Source organism: Bos javanicus, chromosome 12, assembly GCF_032452875.1.
Source record: "Bos javanicus breed banteng chromosome 12, ARS-OSU_banteng_1.0, whole genome shotgun sequence".
In the NCBI taxonomy this organism is placed as follows: Eukaryota; Metazoa; Chordata; class Mammalia; order Artiodactyla; family Bovidae; genus Bos; species Bos javanicus.
In genome coordinates, this window is record NC_083879.1 from 33,068,216 (window position 1) to 33,084,335 (window position 16,120).

At 49.8% G+C, this 16,120-nt stretch overlaps 1 long non-coding RNA gene across 1 annotated transcript; it reads left to right on the forward strand.

Moving 5' to 3' along the window:
* Nucleotides 1-1,813: 1,813 nt before the first annotated feature.
* LOC133258390 (uncharacterized) lies at nucleotides 1,814-10,963 on the forward strand. Its single transcript, XR_009740001.1, has 3 exons — nucleotides 1,814-1,966; nucleotides 3,069-4,063; nucleotides 10,388-10,963. It is a non-coding gene; the product is annotated as an uncharacterized LOC133258390 (long non-coding RNA).
* Nucleotides 10,964-16,120: the final 5,157 nt, after the last annotated feature.

The following is a 16,120-nucleotide window of genomic DNA, read 5'->3' on the forward strand; positions in this document are numbered from 1 at the left end:
AGAGCTACATGATACCACCTGCTCTCACCCCAGCTGGCTTCCTCGTTGATATCCACACACCATATCTATATATGCTGCTGCTGCTGCTGCTAAGTTGCTTCAGTCGTGTCCGACTCTGTGCGACCCCATAGACAGCAGCCCATTAGGCTCCTCTATCCCTGGGATTCTCCAGGCAAGAATACTGGAGTGGGTTGCCATTTCCTTCTCCAATGCATGAAAGTAAAAAGTGAAAGTGAAGTCGCTCAGTCGTGTCCGACTCTTTGCGACCCCATGGACTGCAGCCTACCAGGCTCCTCCACCCATGGATTTTCCAGGCAAGAGTACTGGAGTGGGGTGCCATTGCCTTCTCCGATACATGGGTGTATGACAAACATGTGTAACATTTGACATGGCAGAAAAAGAGGCAGATCCGCAAGGGAAGAAAATGTGTCTAGTGCTTTCCAAAGTAAAACCTACATAAATGTGAATATTCTGTTTTATTCCTCTGGGTGCACTTTCACTGGGGAATCTAACATGATCTGTAATGGATGCATGTTCAAGCCATTTCCTCACCTGCCACCTTGTCAGGGAAGCGCTATTTTCATGAACTGCCTTCCTTTCAGAAGGGTGATGCTTCCTGTATCAGAAACGAGCCATGACCCTGTGGGTGAAGCCAACACAAGTGATGATAAAGTGGGTCCCACAAACTGGGAGCACATTTCAAGGGGACTTTTCAAGCCACCTGTGCCAACAGCTGATTCACTTGTCCCTGGTCCTGGCTCCTCTCTGCGGTCACCCCTCTCAATATGTCCTTTCCAGCCTCAGCATCCATCTGTGAACTCTCGTTGGCCAACACGTCACCCTCCCTCCAAACACACGTGCTGAACCCACTTCCCTGTTCAGGCCCTGCTCGCTCCTGGGATCGGGCTCTGCCCAGGATCCAAGACACCCTGGCCTGGGAGGATGGGGATGCATGTTAACTGTGTGTAAATACAATCGCAGAATTGAATTTGACCCTTTTCCAACTTTAGGAAATTGTTTTTTTCCATTCTGAATCATTTTGCTTCCCAAGTGCTTCAGCAGTAAAGAACCCACCTGCAAAGTACCAGAAGGGGCAGGAAATGTGGGTTCAATCCCTGGGTAGAGAAGATTCCCTGGAGAAGGGAGTTGCTACCCACTACAGTATTGTTGCCTGGAGAATCCCATGGACAGAGGAGCTTGGTGGACTACAGTCCGTGGGGTCACAAAGAGTCAGACACGACTGAGCACACACACACCTGAAACAATGTAAATCAACAATACTTAAAAAATTAAAAATAAAAGTCAAAAAAATTTTAAAAAGCATTCTGTTTAGATTGTCAAGAAAATATGAACAAGTAACTCTGGTGTCTCTGGCCTGGATGCTGGATGAATCTGATGGGGATGGAGGAGCTGTTGATCAGAATGAGCCCCACTGAGTCCTGAGACGCTAACCCTGGGTCAGGCATTGGGAAGCATTGAGTGACAAATGGCCCCTTTGACAACAGGCTTTCCTGCAGCAAAGGCCTGGGACCACCAAAGGGAGTAACGGGCTCCACTCATGCGGCGGGAGTGCCCTCTCTGAGTTCTAGCCTTTTCTGGTGACAGCCCCTCCTTCTGACCCCCGGCTCTGACCTGGGAAATATAACCACCCAACCAGACCTGGCAGAGGGACCGTTCCGATGTGCTGAGTAGCCAACCGAGAATAACTCCGTGTCTCTTTCGCTATTACTTCACTGTCTAAACTCCCCCGGAATTTTCTTGAATACGTAAGTATTTCAACAAATGTGTTGCCCTCTCTTCCTCAAAAGGACACTGTAAGAGCCTAGTTTAATTTAGTTCAGCCAGAAGGAAATGGCAACCCACTCCAGTATCCTTGCCTGGAGAACCCCATGGACAGAAGAGTCTGGTGTGCTGCAGTCCATGGGATCACAAAGAGTCAGACATGACTTAGCGACTTAACAATCAGGTGCTTACGTTCATCTAAGGGATCTGTCTGTCTGTCTGTGTTTATAATGCTTCCCCCAGCCCTGGAGACTCCATCTTTGCAGTACAAAAAAACGTAAAATGTCTCATCAGTAATTAGAACATATATTGAAAAAATAATATTTCAGATATACTGGCTTATATTAAAGTCAATTTCACCTTTTTTTTTTTTTCGCTTTTCTAGTACCACTACTGGAATATAGAGAAGTCCACATGACTGGGATGTTTCTATTGGTCAGTGCTGGTCTGCAGGGCCCTGCATGGTCTGACCCTGCTGGCTCTCCTGGCTTCATCTTCTCCTCTGCCTCACCTGCTCATTCCCACATACTTGGCTCCTTGATGCTTCTTCAAGGCACCCAACAGGTTCCTGCCCCAGAACCTTGGCACGTGCTGCTCTGTTACATACCCACCCACATGGTTGTTCCCTTTCCTCCCATTTCTACTCCACGGTCACCTGCATGACAGTGGTGACTGTCTAAAGTGCCTCCCTCTCTAAAAGGTCACCATCACCTCCCAAATTCCTACCTCTCTCCCCTGCTTTACTGTTCATGCTTAATATATATCTTTAGCCAAAATTGTGCTCATCTATCTTGTTTATGATCTGTGTCCCCATCAACAAGAAAGCTGATAAAGGTGGGGCTTTTGTCTGTTTTGTTCCCAGCTGTACACTCTGTACTCAGAAAGAAGAACAGTGCTTTGAACAGAATAACATGTGATAACTATTTATTGAATGAGTGACTACAGAATGCAGGCTTTTAGCCTCAGAGTTCTCACTCCAAATGCGAGAAGTCAAATATATATAACAGATTAAAGATGGTACCATGGTGCAGCGAGGGGGGAAGCAAAGGAGAGACCAGAGGCGGGGGGGACGAGGGTGAGAACTTGGCCAGCTGAGGAGGCCTGGCCCCAGCCAAGAGGCTCCATATGCACTCAGTCCTGCTGTCTGATGGCAGTGGGGGTGGGTGGAGGGCGGAGCTGGCTAGAAAGGGGGAAATGAAGAATTTATATTTTTCGAAAACTTTCTATAAGATTTGTGGGGCTCACTCACTGAGACCAGCCCTTGGGGCTTTGGCTTGTCTTTGCAGTGTGATGGAACACAGTGGAGGAAGAATGGCCTGGCTCGTAGGGCAAGTGGCCCAGAACTTGCTGCAAAGCCCACTGCAGAAACACCGATTACAATTTGTGTTGAATCCCGTCCCCAGCGAACCTTGTTCATGTAGCACCTCAAAATGCATCCAGCTCCATCCGTGAATGAATGAACAGACAAAATGTGGCCCATCCATACAATGGAATATTATTCAGCCTTGGAAAGGCAGGAAAGTCTGACATCTGCTACAACAGGGATGAACTCTGAAGACGTTTTGCTCAGTGAGAGAAACCAGACACAGAAAGACAAATACTGTACTGTTCCACTTACTTGAGGGACTAAAGCAGGTAAATTCATGGAGACAGAAAGCAGAAGGGTGGCTGCCAGGGGCTGGGGGTGGGGAGAATGGGGACTTGGTGTTTAATGGGGACAGAGTCTCCATTTGGGAAGATGAAGTTTCATGCATGGATGGTGGTGATGCACAAGTATGAATGTGTTTAATGCTACTGCACTGGACACTTAAAAACAGTTAAGATGGGAAATTTTATCTGTATATTTTACCAAATCTTACAAGTGCTTATGGGCTTCCCTGGTGGCTCAGACAGTAAAGAATTTGCCTGCAATGCAGGAGACCCACGTATGATCCTTGGGTCAGGAAGATACACTGGAGAAGGGAATGGCAACCCACTTCAGTATTCTTGCCTAGAGAATCCCATGGACAGAGGAGCCTGGTGGACTACTGTTCATGTGGTCGCAAAGAGTTGGACACGATTGAGCAAATAACACTTTCACATTCACAAGCGCTTACAAGTCTCTTGGGCTGCGGCCTGAGAATCTGCATTCCTAAGGAGGCCTCTGAGCAATGCTGATGTTGCCTTCGCCGGGGGAACCTCCAGCGAAGCCGACAAAAGGGAATTCAGCACCACTGAATTCCCCGCCTCACAGCTTCTGGGTCCAGTGTCCAACCAGGGACCAACGTCATGTCTGCTACACGTAAGCTTAGTCCTCTCTGTTAGCACCAGTTTCAACAGTTCACACAAGGAGCGCCCCCCAGCTCCCCACGCTGCCTTCAGGGAGGGACCTCTCTCCTTTAAAGACCCTTGGGAAGGAACCTGACTTCAACAGCATTTTCATGAAAGCATTCACTTGGGAACATCTCACATGTGTGAAGGGGAATGTTCTCTGGGTAGAGGTGTGTGAGAACTGATTGTAGAAAGCTTGAACAAATCAACAAAAAATGGCCTTTCCTCACGGGAAAAAGGCCAAGAGTAGTCTTAAAGAGGCATTTGATTAAATATTAATAAGAAATACAGATGGCCAGTACGTGTCAAGAGCGATAAATTTCATGGGTAATCAAACAAATGGAAGGAAACATTACAAGAATGCATTTTTCAAATACTGGTTTAGAAAAAAATTAAAAGAGTAATAACCAGTATTGGCATGGGTATGAGGAAAACGACCGCCCTTTCAGATTGAAGGGACCATAAACAGGTACATTGAAGGAACAATCCGGCGAGATGCAGCAAAAGCCCCTGTAAGGAACACAATCTTTATCGTATTCTCTTTCTGGGAGTTGTTTTTGTGGAAGCAAGCAAACCTGTGCACCAAGATATACGCACAAGGTGATTCATTGCAGTGTTGTTTAGCGTAGCAAAAAATAATGCACACCTCCTAAATAAGTGGTGAAATAACACTGATCTGTCTATGGCTGTAAAGGGGTGCTCCACAGCCATCCTAAAAGATACTGTGGATTCTAGTTCTCTCCTACTGGGAAGGATGTTCAGCATACATGTGTTGGAAAGGCAGTTGAGAGAGCTACATGTATAATGTGAATGAAATTTGTTTCTAAAGAACATTCATATTTACATTAAAGGTCAGGAATCCGGGTTACTGTGCTTGTCTCTGGGTGGAAAGATTTAGATTATTTTAATCAAATCTCTGGCTGTTGCTTATCTGTAATATCTAATTTTTCTACTATGACTATGTATTACAAGTGTTTGTTGTTGTTGTTGTTTTAATCTCCCACTTTGGCACATGAAGAGGAGCCCACAAAAGAAACCAGTTGCAAAGATGAAAGGTGTTTACCAAACTGAGTTGTATCGTGGGGGGCGGGGATGTCACTGCGGGCGAACTGAAAGGCGGTAATTAGGCTGAACCTCAAGGGATGGGGCATTCAGGGGAGACGCAGAGTCGCCGGCGGCCAGCGAATGCCACGGGGACCCCAGGAACCACAAACGCGGGATGCTTCGGGGAGAGGCAGCCCGCCTCCTGCCCCCGCCCCACCCGCGGGCATCTGGGTCCAGGCGGGGACCTGGGCCCCAGAGGACGCTGCCCCGCGTGCGCTGGGTGTCCCAGCCTCGCCCGCCCCGAGGCCGCCTCTGCGTGCGCCGCCACCCCGCGCGTGACACCTCAGGGTGCACCCCCGCCACGGGCGTAGGACCGCCGCCCCCACCCGCCCCCCCGCCGCCCTCCCTCCCGCGCACAGGCGGGCTTGGTTCTCACGGCAACCTGGACACAGCCCCGCGACGCGCCGCGGGAGCCGCAGCCCAGCTGGGGGCAAGGTCACGGTCACGCTCCGCGCCGGGGGAGGGGAGAGGCAAGCAGCCGGCCCCGCCCAGCGGCCTCTCCCCTACCCCCTGCCCCGGGGAGGGGCGCGGGCGCGGGGGCGAGTCCGGACCCTCCCGGGCCGGCGGAGACCACGCGGGGACTGCCACCCGCCTCCCAGGGGCGCGTGGTCCGCGCTGACCAACGCGGGACTCGCGCCACGGCGGCCCCCGCTCCCCCGTGACGACCCCGCACCCTAAAACAGGAACAGCCTGCTGGGGACCCGAACTGCAGCTCGGTTACTCAGAACTCACCTTTTCAGCAAACTCCACCGAACCGAACACAACCAAGAACTGGTTGGGAAGCAGAAAAACCTGCCGTGGGAACAGGGATTTCTAAAGCCAGTGAAAAGCGGTGGTGAGCCAGGGAGCGGGGCCCTTGAGGAGGGCCACCCCCGCTGCTCCCCGAAGTCCCCTGTTTGCTGAGACCTGCAGCTTCTCGACAGCAGAAATTGACTTCTGCCGGCTGGGAACGCAGGACGTCTGGGATCCGCGCGCAGCTGGGCGGGTTCTCATGAGGCCCTCTTCTGGGTTGCAGACCACAGACTCCTTGTGTCCTCACATGGGTTGGGGGGCGCTCACAGTTGAGTTCAGTCGCTCAGTAGTGTCTGACTCTGTGACCCTATGGGCTGCAGTACTCCAGGCCTCCCTGTCCAGCACCAACTCACAGAGCTTGATCAAACTCATAGAGCTTGATCAAACTCATGTCTATCCAGTCGGTGATGCCATCCAGCCATCTCAGCATACTGGGCACCTACCGACCTGGGGAGTTCATCTTACAGTGTCATGTCTTCACCTTTTCATACTGTTCATGGGATTCTCAAGGCAAGAATACTGAAGTGGTTTGCCATTCCCTTCTCCAGTGGACCACATTTTGTCAGAGCTCTCCACCATGACCTGTCCATCTTGGGTGGCCCTACACGGCATGGCTGGTGGTTTCATTGAGTTGGACAAGGCTGTGGTCTGTGTGATAAGTTTGGTTAGTTTTCTGTGATTGTGGTTTTCATCCTGGGGTCCCTTTAATGAGCACTCCTCCCATTCATAAGGGCTCCACTCTCCTGACCTAATAACCTCCCAAAGGTCCCACCACCTCAGACCATTGTCTTGGAGGTCAGGATGTGAACATATAGATTTGTGGGGACACAAGAATTTGTGCATGACATCCCCCAAGCCAGTTTGGTTATCTGGTTTCCTGGCCAACACAAAAGAACCACGGGGCAAAATGGAGCCCCTCCCAAACCCCTCTTATTGGGCTACACCCTGTCCCTAGCCTCCGGGAATATTGGCTGTTGTGGACTCACAGGTGACCCCTTCTTTGGAGACTTGTCTTTGGTCAAACCAGATCTGACTCACCCTGAGGGTGGTAGGAAGCATCTGCCCTCCCCACCCCCAGGCAGCCCATAGCCAGTGACTGACTGGCAGAGGAGTGCCAAGGTTGGCTGCTTTGCATCCAGCTGCAAGCTACCAGATGCAGTCCTGCTTCAGGGCTCCCAGCTGAGAGTGCATCCTTCACAGTCCCCACTGCCCAGCCCTGCTCCTTTTCTGCTGTCTCCTGAGAGCTAGAAATAAGAGCTTGGAAGAGACTGTCTAAGCCAGTGTCCCCAAACCTGGCTGGACAGCAGCTTGTTGAAATGCAGATTCCAGGGCCCCCCTAGACCTTTGGTGGTGTTAGTTGCTAAGTCTTTGAGACCCCATGGACTGCAGCACGCCAGGCTTCCCTGTCCTCTACTATCTCCTGGAGTTTGGTCGGATACATGTCCATTGAGTCGGTGATGCCATCCAACCATCTCATCCTTTGTCGTCCCCTTCTCCTCCTGCCTTCAATCTTTCCTAGCATCAGGGTCTCTTCCAATGAGTCGGCTCTTCGAATCAGGTGGCCAAAGGATTGGAGCTTCCACTTCAGCATCAGTTGCTCCAGATCTACCATGTCAGAATTCGGTGTAGGAGGTAGGAATCTGTATTCTCAGCAAGTTTACCAGATTACATGCTGCAGGTGGTCCTGAGACTGGCATCTGAATGAGAGGATCTCGCCTCTGAATGGAGGACCACACTTGTGCTTTTTCATAATGATGCCTCTGAGAGATCAAGACACTGTATGAAACATCAGCGCTTCAGAGACTACCTTTCAGGGCTGCTCACCCCTCATTACGTCCAGCAGAGTCAGCCCTGCTGGGCCTCAAGTTCAAGGGTGCTGCTGCTGCTGGGGGTTACTTCCTGCTCTTGCTCCTGAAAGGTCAAGTGCATGGGTGTTGGACCCTGGCAAAGGCTGCACTGCTGGAGTTCGGGGGGAGTTCCCTGGAGCCTGGCATGGCCTCAACTTGTGAGCACAGCCCTGGCCAGGTCCTGCCTCTGCCACTGCTGGGGACAGCCCTGAACATCTGCTTTGCTCTTGAACTGATGAGGCTCTGGGTGCATTCTTGGCACCAGTGCCAGGGCCAGGGGCCAGCGCGTGACAACTGTTCCTGTGAAGGAGCTCAGACCCCACCTCCACTGGGAGAATTGCATACCCTGCTCTGCCTCACAGCCTGGGTTTGCCTTCTCCTTAAAGAAAAAGGAGTTTTGACCTCCCATCATTTAGTACTTGAGAACGGCAGCTCTCTATAATTTCATATGGGCTTCCCAGGTGGTTCATCGGTAAAGAACCCGCCTGCAGTGTAGGAGACACAGAGACGTGGGTTCAGTCCCTGCGTCGAGAAGATTCCCCTGGAGGAGGACATGGCAACCCACTCCGGTATTCTTGCCTGGAGACTCCCATGGACAGAGGAGCGTGGCGGGCTACGGTCCGTAGGGTCACAAAGAGTCAGACATGACTGAGCACATACACACACTCATAATTACATATATAGATGAATAGATGATAGACATATAAAATATGAGTGTAAGGTGGTTCTATCTATCTGTCTATCTATGTCTGACATTTATCTGGCCAATTCCTAACCCATCAAGAATGGCCACTTTTTTTCAATCTATCACCTGATACAAATAAAAGTATTTTTCATATCCAGGAAGAGGCTAGTAGCAACAGCATCACCCAGAGGCACACAGACCAGTTTTACTTCTTAGTGTTTCATTTCATCCCATGCTACACTGTGACTCAGAGAAGCAGCAACAAATAAACACAAACAACATTTGACTGAAGGAGCACATAACAACTGGAGCTAGAGCCGCGGCAACCTACGTGCTGGGGGCAGAGAGAGGGAGGCCGGAGGGGGAACATCCCAGGGCTTAGATGTCCCTGGAGCTCTTTGTGGGAAATGAACCAGCGTCCAAAAGTCAGAAATCCCACGACAGCTGCTCAGGGCCACTGATGCCCATGAAATCCAACCGCCATAAATCCGGGGCCTTGCGGGGGTAGGGGGTGGGCTGGATGCATGAATTTGGATGCAAAAGGAGGATTTTCCAATATCAAAGCAACACACCCAGAGAGTCAGAGACTCCTTGGCGCTCTTGAAAAATCAAAGGCATGTGTAGGGTCTTGATCGCCCAGCACGTGCAGGGCCCTGAAGTGTGGATTCCACCCCTCACCCCACTCACAATGGCCCTTCCCAGGGGCCCTGGAGTCTCTGTGGGGCCCAGTCTTTGGTCTCAGAGAGCAGCGGGGAGGTGTGGGGACAGGATGGGGCATGCGTCACTCAGTCAGAGGCGTCACCAGCCGAGGAGTCAGCCAGGCGGGATTCCTGCCTCCTGGTCACTGAGGCTCCTTGGCCGGCACCCTGAGGCTGGGTGAATTCCCAGCCCCACAGGGCTGTGGTCACGCCTGCTCTTGTCACCAGTGTTACAAGCCTGGTGTGTGAGTCACCGCACATCCCATTATCAGATGGGTAAGAGGGCAGCAATGGGGCCTTCCTTGTCACTACTTCCTGCTGTAAACCTCACGCTGAGTGTTGGAGGTGGGGACCGTGTGTGGACGGGACCAGCCAGACAGACTGCCAGTGCCCCAGGAGGACTCTGAGAAAAGCCCCCTTGCCCCAACATATCTTTCTCATTAGGAAACCATGGTGCTTGAGTTCCTGCCAGGAGAGTTACTTATTCAATTAAGTTACTCCATAAAGTACGGCTTAACAAGGAGTAAGGAGTTGATGTAGCAATTCAGTGAATGGTTGTCTAGTTTCAGGTAGTTCACAGGATGAGCTAAGCAGAAGGGCAGGTGAGCTTGGGCAGAGGGAGTCAGGACCGTGGGTGTGGCTGGGAGGGCAATGAGAGAATGAGGCAACTGGGTGAGCAGAGAATGCTCCGGGCAACTGGATGGGAGGGTGCGGAGGAGGCAGGGAACAGAGTTGTGGGGGGTGGTGGGCAGAGCTGGGGCTTCCCATGTGGCAAGAATGGTAAAGAACTCGCCTGCCAATGCAGCAGACTTAAGAGACACGGGTTTGTTCCCTGGGTGGGAAAGGAAATGGCAACCCACTCCAGTATTCCTGCCTGGACAATCCCATGGACAGAGGAGTCTGGTGGGCTACAGTCCATGGGGTCACACAGAGTGGGACACGACTGAGTGACTTAGCACGTGGGGGAGAGCTGGTGGGAGCAGGACAGGAGAAGTGAAATAGGCCCTTCTATGCTTAGGGTCTTGCGCACACATAATTTTCATACAAAGGTGATGTCACCTTCTGTATGCAATTTCTGGCTGTTAAAATGGGGTGGAAGAAATGCAAGCAGAATTGATTAAAAAAGCAGCACAAAATCACCCTGAAAAACAACTTGTTTTCATCCCCAGAAATCATCGATTGATTGTTATGCTCAGGATCTGGACAAAAGAGTACTTTAAAGCTTGCCAATCAAAGACGTCTAAGTAGGACATGGAGAGCAGGCGGAACACAGGCGGCGAGGCCATGGCAGCACGTGTAACTCTGGAATGCACAGCTGCACTGCGCAGCACAGCTGGGAGGGAGCAGTGCCGGTCCAGTCAGCCCAGCCCGCCCTCAGTCCTGGCGCCTTCAGAGCACCGGCCGGCTGCCGAGCCCTGCATCCGGAGTCTTGAGGTGTATGAAGATGAAGATCTGGTCCTTCTCAGGAAGGTCACCATCCAGAGGAGGTTAAGGAATACACGCTATGGAGTAGAAAGAGCCCCGATGTGAAGGCTGCCATCAGAATTCAATTTCATAGCACCACTCTGAGCAACTGTTTCATTTTCTGTAACAAAGAGTAATAATATATACCTCCCAGGGTTGCATAAACCTTGAAGGAGCTAATAAAAAATCTTAATGCAATGATTGATCTAATAAATGTTAGCTTTCCTCTTTCTTTCCACAAATGTGCTAATACATGGCAGAATGTGATGTGTCACAAAAGAACTGTGTTCTGAGGATTCAGAAAATAGAGGCACAATTGCCTATAGCTGGGGAAGCTCAGAGCAGAGTTCATGTACTTGGATTTGAAGATGAGCAGATTTAGAGATGGAGGAACAGGGGAGGAGGACTTCCAGGCAGAGCGACTGGCATCCAGGGACAAAGACCAGGAGCAGGTGACCACTGCATGGGAGACAAAGTTGGAAGCTTACCAGGGTCATGCCATTGAGGGTCTTCATGCAAGGCTAAACCTCAAGGGTAACCAAAAGTATTTGAGCAGGGAGCTGAGCTTGGTCAGAGCTCTGCTTTATAATTATGACTGTTATAGCTGTTTCTTGTCAACTGGAAGGGAGACTGTTGAGGATGAGATGCTGGAAGCATGACCTCGTGGTCTTAGATTGGATAAAGGAGTGAATACATCCCCTAACCCGCCTGACTTAGCTAATGAGCTAATAAGCTTCGACTCCATAGCTCGGTGAAGAATGAGATTAGGTCAAACAGGAGAAGCAAAAAAATTATGCTTGGGGAAAAAAATTCCTTTACTGAAGCTGGAAAATCATGCCTTCTCTATGGAGTGGTGTATCATTGGGTTGTTGTTTCTATTGCTTAGAAATGTCGTCATTGCCAGTATGAAGGCTCGTGGTGGATTCTCTGAGCTTATAGGAACCCTTGGTCCCATCGCCGGGGAGAAGCTCAAGTATCCGAACTCAGAGGAACTGGACGGGAAGGCTCCTTATGGTTTGAGTGAACGTGACCCCACATTTAACATGCTCTGCATTTTCTTACTCGGGGAAAATGAGCCATCCGTCAATCTTCAGAATGGGAGGTTCTGTGGAGACGGGAACCCTAAAGCCAGACTGGAAGCAGCTTTTCTCAGATACGATGTTTGAGGTTTGCTCCTTTTTTTTATTGTTTAATTGGACGAGGTTTGCTCTTTCCTCATACACCTATGACACATTCCTTGACCTTTCAGAATTTTTATTTAATTTTAAAAGGAGTTATGATAAAAGTACATTTTATCCTAAACATGGTGGGTTTTATTAAAACGTTGGTCATACACACACACACAGACACACACGCACACATGAAAAGGGGTTCAGAGAAAGAAACAGAGAGACATAGAGAAGCACAGAACAGAAAGCTCTTGGCAGCTCTCAGGCCAGGACCCAGTTGTGATTTAAGAGCTGCCTGAGGGATTTCCCTCGTGGTCCAGTGGTTAAGACTCCACACTCCCTATGCAGGATCATGGGTTCTATTCCTAGTCAGGGGATTAAGATTCTGCAAGCTGCATGATGCAGCCCAGGAAAAAAAAAAAAAAAGCCCTTTTTGTAAGGTCCCTGCGTGGGCTGTTGAAAACAAAGGAATTTCACAACATTTCAGGGCTGAGTGGAGGAGAGGGCAACCAGCTGCTTCCTCACTTAACACGGAGTCCCACTGGCTCCGTTGCAAATGGCAGAAATGTCAGACCAACTCGCAGACAAATATCTGCAGAAAGATGTCCTCAGGGCAGCTGAGGACACTGGGCTCTGCTCTCCCCATGTCAGTGGCGTCTGTGACCAGCATGCCTAGCCCTCCAATGCTGAGGTCTCCATCGGGGAGTTTTCACAACTCCACATGACACATCATCCGGCCCATAAGGGAAAACCTGCTTTTCTCTCCTTTGAGGACAAACAGTGTCATCAGTGAGCGGGGGGGAGGGGGTTGGTGGGGGGCGTGGTGGGGACTTCAGTTCCCGTAGTAAGACAGAGCCCGAGATCCTGGGCTCAAAGCTCAAGGATGGACGGGTCACCCTCTTTAATTGAAGGTTTACATGAGGGAGAATTTGCGCCACCAGCTCAATGTGAATGAACTTGACAAGTGACACGCTGTGAAAAGAAGTCAGAATGATATTGTGAAGAGGGGAATAACAGTCATAACAGAATCTGAAAAAACTCGAGGTGGGTGACGAGAGTGGCACTGTCCCCAGGGAGGAGGCAGGGAGGTGACACGCTGTTTCATCTCCTTGGCATTCTTATTGGTGTTGGTGTTTTGTCGTGCAGTCGTGTCCGACTCTTTGTGACCCCATGGACTGCAGCCCACAGGCCCCTCTGTCCATGGGATTGCCTAAGCAGGAATACAGGAGTGAGTTGTCATTTGCTTCTCCAGGAGATCTGCCTGACTCAGGGATTGAACCTGTGTCTCCTGCACTGGCAAGCAGATTCTTTACTGCTGAGCTGCCTGGGGAGCCCATGAACTAGTAATTTGATATCCTGGTTTGTAAAGGGGTGTGAATCTGTTCACTGGCATTTTAATAGATCTAAGTTGTAAGGAGGCCTTCCCAGATGGCACAAATGGTAAAGAACCAGCCTGCCAATGCAGGAGACATAAGAGACGTGAGTTCTGTCCTTGGGTCGGGAAGATTCCCTGCAGGAGGGCATGGCAATCCACTCCAGTATTCTTGCCTGGAGAATCCCATGGACAGAGGAGCCTGGCAAGGCTCATGGGGTCACACACAGTCAGACACAACTGAGTGACTAACACTTTTTCACTTTCAAAGTGAGGACTAAGTAATAGTCTAGTTGCATTGACCTTGAAGTCAATGAGGATTAAACAATACAACACACAAATAACGCCTTGTTTATGGGATGCTGGGCTTGCACTGTCCCATGGGGTCAGAATCCCCAGTCTTTCCACTGCGTGTTCTCTTATTCACGTGTTCATTCATCCATTCACTCCTTCACTCATCAGCAAGTTACTGGGAACTTATCATTGTTCCAGGAGCTAGGGGTACAGCATGAAAAGACTGTCCTTAACCTCGAAGAGTTTGCAGTCAAGAGAGACACAGTGAGGTTCTGTACCCAATGCCAAGGTGTGGATGGGAGATTTTATTGGCTGTAAATCAAAGCTTCCTCCTTGGGTGTGATTCATTTGCTACAGTGGCTCATAGAACTCAGGAAACCTGTTTACTCTTGAGATTACTGGTTTATTTCAAAGGATATTAAAGGATGCAAACCAACAGCCAGACGAAGGGCTGCAGAAGGGCGAGCCCCCGAACAAGGTGGCACATGGAAGGGTTTGGGTTCCCCAACTGAGAAGTTCTCTGAACCTCATCATTTGGGGTTTGTGTGGAGTCTTTGTTACACAGGCACGACTGATCAAATCATGATTAAATCATCTGCAACTGAGTCAACCTCCAGCCCTTCCTCTCCCTGGAGATCAGGGGGTGGGGCTGAAAGTTCCACCCCTTTCCTGGTTTGTTCCCCTGGCAACCAGCTCCCCCACTTCCAAAGTCACCTCATCAACATAAGCCCAGCTGTGGTAGAAAAGGTCTCACTGTGTATAACAAGATACCCATTTCACCTTGATGGCTCTGAAGCAACTTCAGGAACTGACGACAAAAGGCCAAATAGTATTGTAACAAAAGATGCTCCCATGGCTCTTATTGATCAGGAAATTCCAATGTTGTCAGAGCTGTGAGCTGGGAATAGATGAAGACCAAAATACATGTTTTTTTTCTTTTGGTTTGTTTGTTTTAAATAAATCGCAGTATCACAGCAAGTAATGGAAGCAGGAGAGAGTTTGGGGGAGCAGAGCCGAGGGAGCCCCCAGGGGTGCCTGGCAGAGCCAGAAACGGTGGGACAGAAGCAGGTTTGGCTTTGCCCGGAGGCGAGATCCTGCCTGTGAGTGAAAGTGTGCAGGGCGATAGAACGAGCTGGACAAGTCTGGAGAGGCATGAGGATCCGAGATGGCTGAAGGGCCACGGGGCAGTGGAGGGGGCCAGCTCGGGGGAGAAGCGTCTGAGCAGGGAACACAGACGTACCCCTGAGGGTGGCCCTGAGGGTCCACTAATCCCCAAGGAACAGACGAGCCCAGCTCTGTTTCCATCAGCGAAGCAAACATCTACCGAGCGACCCGAAAGCATCACTTTGCTCTTTAAAGAGCCTGCGGGTAAAATCTTTGTCCGAGTCTTTTTGCCTTCTTTTGTCCCTTGGACACTTTCTGTCCAGTTCCATTCCCTTGGGGCCTCTCATAAATCTCCCCTCTGCATCATGGTCCTCCACAGAACAAAATTCCTGGTTTATCTTATCTGGATGACGACAGTAGTCTTTGTTAAATACAAATTCTTTAAAAGGTTACTTTCCATTTACAGCTATTACAAAATACCAGAATTACAAAATATTCCCCAGACATCCTTGAGCCCATCTTACATCCAACATTTTGTACCCCCCTTCCCCCACTCTGTGTTACCCTTCCGTCCCCTCCCCACCATAACCCTAGTCTGTTCTCAGTATCTGTGAGGCGTCCTCTTCTTCTGTCTTATTAGTCTTTTAATCAGTTCTCAGTTTTTTTATCTTGCTGTCCCCTCCAATCTGTCTTCCTCCCTGCCTCCAGAGTAATATTTACAAAACCTAAAGCAGAATGTGTCTATTGCAGCGTAAAAGTATTCAGCGAGCTCTCTTTGTTTACAGGATAAAGCCTATGTACCTTAGTATGTGGTACAAGACCCTACAAGCTTAACTGCCAACCACACTGTCACCTCCGGACATGCTCTTCCTGGAACCTCGGGTTTTAACTAACCACTTGCATTTCCTAGAATCTGTCTGGCTATTTCCAGCCTGCGAGGTGTTTTTCTTCTGCCCTTGCTGCCTGGCATTGTTTTCCCTCCTTTAGTGTTTTTTAGTGTTAGTTGCTCAGTCGTGTCTGACTCTTTGTGACTCCATGGACTGCAGCCCACCAGGCTCCTCTGTCCATGGGATTCTCCAGGGAAGAATACTGGAGTGGGTAGCCATTCCCTTCTCCAAGGGATCCTGCTGACCTAGGGATTAAACCCAGGTCCCCTGCACTGCAGGCAGATTCTTTACCATCTGACTCACCAAGGAAGCCCTTTATTACTTGGCAAATAGCTATGTATCCATCTTTCAAGACTTGGCTCAAATACCCTCTAACCTGCTCTCCCTTTTCTGGTTAGAACCAGCCTCTCCATCCTTATACAGATCTCTATCTGCTGACAGGGGAAAAGATTGCATTTCCTTTGGTCAGCTTTCTTGAAATATAACTTACAGACAATGAAGTTCACCATTTTTATTGAAACAATTCAGTGAGTGTTGACAAATACACAGTTGTATACCAGCAACACAATCATGAGAATATTTCCATCTCTCCTAAAGTGCCCTCAGACCCCT